Here is a 9,870-nt window from a genome sequence, read left to right on the forward strand (position 1 = left end):
ATTAATGGCAGAAGATCAAGGAAAGATCTTGCGGATTTAACTACTTCCTCAGTTTTTTGACCAAAGCTTATGAAATGTGGCACACACCTTGATCTTGGTGGGAAGATGTGGAAGACATATTTTTCGGACGTGTCGCAAGCTGCGTTGCCATGGTAACGGCATATAAATGGCAGAAGATCAAGGAAAGATCTTGCGGATTGAACTACAGTACTTCCTCTGTATTCGACTGAAGCTCATGAAATGTGGCACACACATTGGTCTTGGTGGGAAGATATGCAAGACATATTTTTTGGACGTGTCGGAAGCTGCGTTGCCATGGTAACGGCATATTAATGGCGGAAGATCAAGGAAAGATCTTGTGGATTGAACTACTTCCTCAGTTTTTGACAAAAGCTTATGAAATGTGGCACACACAATAGTCTTGGTGGGAAGATGTGCAAGCCTTATTTTTCAGATGTGTCGGAAGCTGCGTTGCCATGGTAACGGCATTTAAATGGCAGAAGATCAAGGAAAGATCATTCCTTGGGTAAGACTGTCGTCACGGGGCGGGGGTATTAATCACCTTCAGTGATATTTCTAGTTAATTCTGTACAGAGTCAGAAAGAAATTCACAAATAAATTGTGTCTAAAATGTGTTGCCAATTTAAGAATCAAGCATAAATTTAATGATCAAGAGACATTGGAATTCTGCTGACAATATTGTGCAACAAAACTCTACCTTATGAACCAAACAAAAAACAGTGAAACTTATGCTAGAAAGGAAAGCAGGGGAAAGTGTGACTGCCTTCCTCAAAACCCACAAAAAGTAGGCCAAAATGAATTTTCACTTTTCTACATACAGTGTACAATGTAGTTTGAAAGAGAAATCTCCTAACTTTTATTGAAATAAAGCATTTGGAGGCGCAAAAAAAAAAAAAAAGGAGAGAAAAAGAGGATTTGAGGATCAGGATCACTCAGGCATGCTGTGCAGGTGTATCAGTGAAAAATCACAGAGAAAGCAGTGCCTGTCCAAAAAGATAAGGTCCAGAAAAACTGCTATATCTCCAATTTGGTTTAGTATGAATAGAGCCAACAAATTTTGACAGTAGATATAAAAACTTCTAATATTTATGTCAGTCAACCCAAGTGACCATTTTGGTCCATTACAGAGAATACTAATCTGCAACCTTTCGCATGTTTTGAGATGGGCGGTCAACTGTGGTTTCGGGGACCTGGTGGGTAAATAATTCAGATGTCAACCAGACAGACTTACTGACATCCAACTGGCCATTAGAGGGATGGTACATGTATAGTATTGGTGGATATGGGGATTGGGCTTTTTACTTGTTGCGAGATACGTACCAAGAAACTACCTTTGAAATAGTAGAGAGCATGCCACTCTAGGAATTGAACGTTTATTTGATGAAAATCGGTTTTGCAATGGCTGAGACATCTAAAAACAAAGTAAAACAAAGTAATCATAATAAAAGTTGGGTCCCACCTTTTATTAGAATTGCTCTGTTTGGATATGTCCACCATTTGATAACCAATTTTCATCAAATAAACATTGATTTCCTCTTGGAATTACATGTTCTTTCACATTTCCTAAGAGGTTTCTCATTATCACATTGAAAAAAAAAATGTTAGAAACCTGAACTTAGGTCTCAACCAGAACTACAACATGCGTATACAAGAGTTCAGTGACTGAGGTATGAATTTGTAGATATCTAATGTATAATGCTATTGCAATATTATGTAATTCATTTAATGATGAAATAAAATTTGTATATTACAGTAATATCATGCAAACTCATTGAAATAAAGTTCTTTCAATTAATCATTTTATTCACTTGTACATAATGTGGTGTATTTCAGAGTACATAATTGTAAAGCAGACATGTACAGGCAATTTCCATAGCAATCTGATCCCTGGACCTTGGCAATTTTGCTAGAGGTATTAGGATTTTGCCATAAATATTTTCTGGAGTTTCTTTCCTATGATTGCATGCCAAAAGAGAAGGAAAAATAGATATAATATCATTTTGAAATACAGTCAAATCTGCCTTTAATAGCTATCACATGTCTTTAGCGGCCACCTGCAGTATACAACCACTAAAAACAATTCCCTCCAAGAGAAAAAAGCATGTTAAAGTACCCGTCTACATACATCAGAGATGCCAAGTTCAAAAAATTTTTATGAGTGAGATTTTCATGACTCGGTGTCTCAACGAGGGGGGGGGGTGTGTCTCCCCTCCCATAGTACATAGGGAGCTTTATTAATCATTAGCTCATAATGATGCGATCTGGTGCATACTTACGTGACTATTTTCTACTTATTTTGAAAGACAAAAGGAAAATACACCTTCAATTGCAACTTAAGTTGCAGACTTCACCTGATGCATGAGAAAAATGTGTGCTTACTACATGTACGTGAGATCGTGAGACAGACCCTAAATTCGTGAGACTTGGTAGCTCTGCGTACATGTATAGCGTCAACCTGTCTACATGTATGATAGACACACCTTCTTGTCTCACTTGGGTGGCCGCTATAGACAGGTTTGACTGTATCTGCTGATGTTATAGGCAGAGACCCCAACCCCAAGCATCTTCTGATCTGGAGATTCTCCCGCCCGAAACCCCTAGCAAACGGGAGACTCCAAGTTGATGTGTGCGAAGCGCGAAGTTCCTAGGGTTGTAGATGCTCTCTGGTGCTATCTAAGGCTTATTTTTTCAACATACGATAGCAATTAGTAAGAAATCCTTTCCACCGGGAGACACAGAGCCAGGGCGGGAGAAATCAAATCTCAAGCGGGAGAGCGGGAGATTTTGCAAAACTGGGTTTTCGGCGGGAGATCTCCCGTCAAAAACGGGAGAGTTGGAGTCTCTGTATAGGACTTGCCCGAAAAAAAAAAAAAAATACAGTCAACCTCGCTTACATTGTATTACATGTAAAGGTCAATCCAAAGGAATCAGGGAAAATGCTTCGACTTGCATGAATTTTGACCTACACAATGGACGTAACAGGCTTACGTGTTTACCCAGGATGGGTATAATTTAGACTTAGCCAGCTTTTATTGTGTTATTTTTGTGTGTGTGTGTTTTGTTTTTGTTTTGTTTTTTGGGTGGGGGGGGGGGTTGTTTGTCTGTTTGGTTGTTTTACTAGTGCTGGCCAACTTTATAGGCAGGGTTGACTGTACTCTTGTCATTTTGCTTTGAGATTTGTAACAGGCATGCTAAAAGACAGTACTGTACGTACTCTGCACCTCTTTGTGATATCTCCACTCCAGCAACATAATACATGAAACTTGTCAAGTGATGAAGATCACAGATTGAGAAAGAGAGACGGAGAGACAGACAGACAAACAAGCAGACAGGGAGGGAGAGAGACGGTGTGTGTGTGTGTGTGTGTGTGTGTGTGTGTGTTACATTTCCAGCATATTATAAACAGTTCACAGAAACAAAACCATCTCTATTTTGGATTTGAACCCCTTTGGCCCAAATTCACGAAGGTGGTACAAATGAAACCATGGTTTAAACCATGGACAAAGACCATGGAGCGCTAAGCGTTGCACGGAATATTTCGTTACGAAATCGATCATTTCGTCGACAAAATGACCGTTTCGTTAACAAAACTATCATTTCATGGACGAAATGTTCATTTAGTTACAAACTGTTGTAATTTCGTTAAAAATAATCATTTCATTGACAAAATGACTGATTTCGTAACGAAATATTCCATGCGACACTTGGTGCTCCATGGTTTTTGTCCATGGTTTAAACCATGGTTTCAATTGTACCACCCTCGTGAATTCAGACCTTTGGATTTAACCCCAGGTTGATATGAAGACACCTGGGGGGTGTTTCATCAACGCTTGTCAGCGCCGACAACTGTCGCCGCTGACCAATTTCAGCAAAATCCTTGGTTTTGATTGGCTGAGATGCTCTGGTCACTGACTGTTACTATGGTGATTCAAGTTGTCAGTGCCGACAAACGTTGATGAAACACCCCCCTGGAGAATCTCCAGAATGCATGTAGTGTACATGTATTAACACATCACTTTCACTCTTCTCTACCAAAGCTATCAGTAATTGCAATTAATATTTGGAACAGCTGATCCAGATACCAAATTTCTCCTTCAGAAAGAATATCATCACCACTGAAACATTTTAATACATGCAAGGTGGTTTTGGTTTACCTTCTAGCAACAAATTGTCTTTACATTGTTCGAACTATCATGTACAGCTGTACAATTATGACTCAACTTGCTCCTCTGGCCACAATGGTCCAAATTCACGAAGGTGGTACAAATGAAACCATGGTTGAAACCATGGAGCGCCAAGTGTCGCATGGAATATTTTATGAAATCAGTCATTTCGTAGATGAAATTATTTTGTAACGAAATGACATTTTGTAACTATGATTATCTAAATGAACATTTCATCCACAAAATGGTAATTTGGTTTATAACGAAATGGTCATTTTGTCGACGAAATGACCAATTTCGTAACAAAATATTCCGTGCGACACTTGGCGCTCCATGGTTTTTGTCCGTGGTTTAAACCATGGTTTCATGTGTACCACCTTCGTGAATTCGGGCCAAAGGGGTTAAAGTGGAAGTGCAAGTGAGAGAGGGGTAAACTAAGATGGTGATGGCGGAACTGGATCAGAGAAAAGAAAAGATGATGACTGTAGCGATACCAATATGGCAAGATGACAGCATTAGACAAAGGCTGGTTACATGTATTGGTTGTCATGCCACGCCCGACAACCAATGGGTATCGTGGTGTGAGCAACGCCCCGCAACCACAGGGCACCCTTGTGTCCCAAGAAGCAGAAAATGATTATCAAACAGAAAGAATTCTGTCGATGTCGACAATTTCCTACACAAACAAATGATACAGTTGGAAAAAGGCTGCTCACAAAACACAACTACAATATGTTACTCTACAAAGCATACATTGTAGCCTTTACCATACGAGAGTGGCTCACAACACTACATTTTGAACTGTGATACTCTGTTCTGAGAACATAAACCTTCTTATCATAAACACACATAAATTTTGGTCTCCAAACTTCCATTCAAAACCACTGTAAAAAAGAGGAATTATATATTCCATATTTGTATGTCCACAATTGCTATCATAAAGCAATTACAGAATTGTGTTATATGTACTTCAAGCAACACTCCATTGAAGTTATGTCACAGTAACAACTCGCTGCTTCATAATTTTCTTTTTTAACTCACTATCTATTATGTATTCAAGGTGTGCATCTGATATGCCACGTGTTGTCACTGCTCCTGTCTTTACACAAGTTCCTCTTTGGTGGAAAGACTTCTTCCCCACCCCCCACCCCTTCTTGTTTTTTGTTATTTGTTTGCTGTGGTTCCACTGTTGTTGCTGTCCCTTGTCTTGGAGGAGGGGGGATGGGAAATTCAGTACAATTTATACAATCATTCAGTCTGTCACAGGGGCAGATCCAGGAATTCCGTAAAGGGGAGGTGCCTTTACAAAATTAAAGGGGCGCACATGCCCCACCCCCGTCATTTTTTCTTATTTCTTTTGTTTCAACAACAAAAAAATAAAGAGTGGATGTACCCCTGGTGCCCCCGCACTACTGTGGCACACAATCTTCCATACCTTTGAGTGAAATCAATGGTTCTTCACAAGGTTTCCCAAAACATTATATGAATTAAAAAAATAAGAAATAATATGATCTCTATAGAGCAAAGAAAAAAAAAAGGGAAGAAAGAAAAAAAAAAATGCCTGCCTCCCAAAGACAATTTTTCATACATTTTGCTATTGGGCAAGGAGAACAGCACTGGCATACCATGCATGTAAACAGAGAGAATTTTCTACCCACAATGCATCAAGATCATCTCATCATGGGAAAAAAAAAAAAAAAAATTAATAGATTACACAAATGCTGAAGCAAAGCGATGATAAACATTGGACATTCCGGCCATAATCTGGCAGAACTCCCGAAGTCGATTTTGGTCGATTTTCAGATTTTGAGTGTTTTGTGTGTTTTTCCTCATGCTCTTTCAAGTGGGCCAAAAAATAAGTTGTGATTCGGTACAGAAATTTATTTTTAGAAAGTACTTTTGGCAAAATTCCTAGGGAGAGAGGGCGATTAATCTGGCAGAACTGCGTAAGGCGAGTTACGAAATCCCGCATGGACATGGTATATCCTAACACGTGCGTGAGCGGCCTTGGTAGTGATGAACGCGCTGCGCGTTGTTTCGAAGTTAACCATGCAGCGCAGCATGCAGTGCCTAGACACGGAGTCGTGTATAGTACATGCGATGACAGTCACGCTATTAACCCTAAAGGGGCCGGGCTTTTTTGGCTATGCTCAGGCCGGGGGGGGGCGGATTCCGCCCCCCCCTGAGATCTCGGCCATCGGTGGCGCGATCGCGATGAAATTTTGCATGCGTGAGACCTGCGTCATAATCTACAAAATTGTGTCATAGGATTTTTTGAAACAATCAATTTCTAATTTTAATTAATTAATTATGCAAATTAAGCTCAAGATCATATTTTAGCCTAATTAAAAGCATTGAGAGTCTAATTTTTGGTCTGTAAATCTGTTGCAGCATATTCAACGATTGTACATCACAAAACCTTCCAAAATTCATTTCAATTCTTATGTATTTTATTGTTTTCAGAATTTCTTATGTATTTCTTTGTTTTTCAACTTTTGTTTTTTCTTTGTTTTTTCATTGGAAATTGTCACTGACCACTTTTCTACCATAATTAGCACAAAACTAATCAATGAAAGTGATTAATTGTAAAAATAATCAGGTTTTTATGACTTTCACGACAGAGCACTGTTTTCCATAGGAAATGTACACAAAATCACAAAATTGTGCCCGTTTTGGGGCGACATTCCGTTACAAAAATGGGCGTGGCTTCGCAAAAGTACGCGCGGACGTCGCAAATTTGGTCTCAAAAGTTGCGCGAGACTTGAACAAACAAAGTCAAGAAGCCTCGCGACGAGGCCTTCTCGCGTAACAGAATTATAGCGCGAAACGTCGAGGGGGGGGCGGATTCCGCCCCCCCCCGGCCCTTTTAGGGTTAAAGCAATAGATCCAAAAGCAATGACCCTCAACTCTTGGGGGAAATTGCCACTTTCCTTTCCTTCGTAGACCGGCAGGCTTCAGAACAAGTCAATATGCGATATGCCTTTTTGTTACAATCTAGGGTTTTTTAAGCCTACAGCATTTCTAGATCTAACAAACATTACAGTTTGCATCTTGTCTGACCTCCCCGCTCCAGTCAACTTTAGGCCAAGCCGAACGGTCTACTTAGTACTGCAGAACTTGTCCATTATAGTGTACGTGAAATCAATGTGCAGTAGGTCACGCGAACGACAATATCTGTAATCCATAGCTTCTCACTTTGTTTTTCATTGTAATATGCAGTTAGTTGTCTTGGATCTATGGGATTGATCTCGAAAAGTTTAATAAATATATAGGATACCGTCCATAACGATGGCATTTTCGATCCAATCGTAAAGACGTCAGAAATTGGCCAACACTAAACACTTTCACAAGTTTACTTTTTAATACCGGTACCGTACCGGTACTCCTGGGTAGAGTTCTACTACCGTTACTTGATTTAGGCCAAATCGCCGGTTATTCTGTCTTTACTCAGTTTTCTATTTTTCTAGATTTAATTCGGCATAGACAGTCTTTAAGTCAGTAATATAAAGTATCTAGAATCTACAGGTTAAAAGCTAAATTATAACCATTTTACCCAAGAAATAGATCTGAAACTAAGATCTAGCTCTGTGATCTATACTATAGGCTATAGTTTTTATAGACTAACTGTTACTTGTACGCAGGTTATGCCTTACGTTGTTGTTAGATCTACTATAACATTAGTACTAGATCCTCAATAGACAGTCTAGCTCTAGATTTAGCCCCTACCTGGATCTAGAGTCTAGACTAGAAACTAATTTTCATTGATTTTAGTCTGTTAATGATGCCTCAATATAGTAGACGTCTACGATCTAGTAGAAGGAGTTCGAGAGTTCTAGTACGTTTTAGGCCTACGTAGATAGTAGAACACTACTACCCCAGTACTGTAGTACTGTTGGAGTGGCTAGTAGTACAGTCGGCACAAACGAGACCTAGGGTCTATTTTCTATTTCTAATAAAGCTGTAAATAAACTTTTAGTCAGGCCTAGCCCCTAGTATTCTTTATAGTTTAAAAAGATTTTAGGCCTTCAGCCAAAATGGTCTAGGCCTACTCATACTTTGGGCATAGAGTAGGAATGATGAGATCAGTATCGTATCCAGATCACTATACCGCTCTACTAGTCTCTAGATGTCTAGTGTATCGTTAGGCCTGAATAGACTACGGTCTAGACGGTCTACAATGTAGTACTTGTAGTCTTGATGAACATAAAGCTTAACATCTAGTCTAATGTTATTCTTTAATAATCCAAATGCAATGCTTCATGAGATCGAAAGTGACCCAAGTAGCAGCCAGGCTTTTGATGTAGCTGTACTTCTCGTGCCGCTAAATAATACTGAAACATGAATACAGACAGACAATATTTGGGGAAAACAAGTTATTTTCCACATATACGAATGAATGGATAAAATGAAATTGAATGTGAATCAATAATGATGACTTTATACAATGTGAACAAATATTTCAAAAAATTGTACTCGATCTAAAATATTCATTGTTTTGACATTTCATCCACTGAATAGTAAGGGGGATGGATGGTAAAATCCGATAGACAATCCACAGAAAAATAGACTGAGATACATAGTTCTGGTTGATAAACCACATGTTTATCAGCCAGAACTGCATATCTCTATGAGATAAGCAGTTCTGGCTGATAAGCATGTGGTTAATGATGAAAAGGGATCACGTAGTTCTGCCTGAAAAACCCCTCGCATGGCCAAAGACTTACGCAGTTCTGGCTGGATCAACCCGGGCACGTGACCAGAGCAGTTCTGCCGGATTACGATCGCAAAAATTTGGCAACGATTAATCTGGCAGAACTGCGTAAGTTTTTTAAATTGTTAATTATTACTAATTAAAAAGATCAAATTGTCAATTTTTTGCTGGAAATCAATTCTTCAGACCAATTATGACCAATGAAAGAAGAGAACTGCAACTCATCGTATCCCAGTTTAGAAAGGTGTAACATTGAATCTTTAAAGCCGACTTCTGCCGTAATGGGTTTAAGGAGATGCGCAGTTCTGCCAGATTACTGCCAATTCATACAGCACACTGTACGTATTTTAGGAGATTTGTAGTATATTAACTTTGGTCAAATGAGTTGCTCTGTGCTTTGACGCCAACCTATTATTTGTGAAATTTTAGCTGGTGGCTTGTCCAGTTGGGTGATGACATCAGTGGTCATCTTGCCCAATCAGTTGTAAAAGAAAACTGAAGCCATCTGACCAGCAGCAAAGGGCTTGAGTCCCTCTGGCTCCTGACCCAATCATTATGTTTGTCTTGAACTCTGACCCTAAAGACTGACCTTTGACAACTTTGCACCACAAGATAAATATGATGTTTGTGTGCATTGAATGCAATAAAATGCTATATATTTTCACTATACCTTTTGAGCTGATAATATGGCTGGATGACCTGATGACCTTGCCCTTGATGGCGACTATGTCTATCCTTTAATTAACCCAGCATTGCATTATGCACCATACTTTGATAACTTGGGTCAGGTTGTCAGGAAAGTCCACCAAACAGCGGTTCTCGTGCAGTCTTGTTCGCGAGATCTTGGGGCACACAAGACAAATGGACGAACAGACATGCTTATAATGACAAAATACCTCTGCCACCCCCATGAGGCAGAGGTATTATCCTGTTGAGGTTTTGCTACAACACTCGTTTCCCATAGACACCTGCCCG

Source organism: Diadema setosum, chromosome 3 (genome assembly GCF_964275005.1).
Source record: "Diadema setosum chromosome 3, eeDiaSeto1, whole genome shotgun sequence".
Taxonomy (NCBI): domain Eukaryota; kingdom Metazoa; phylum Echinodermata; class Echinoidea; order Diadematoida; family Diadematidae; genus Diadema; species Diadema setosum.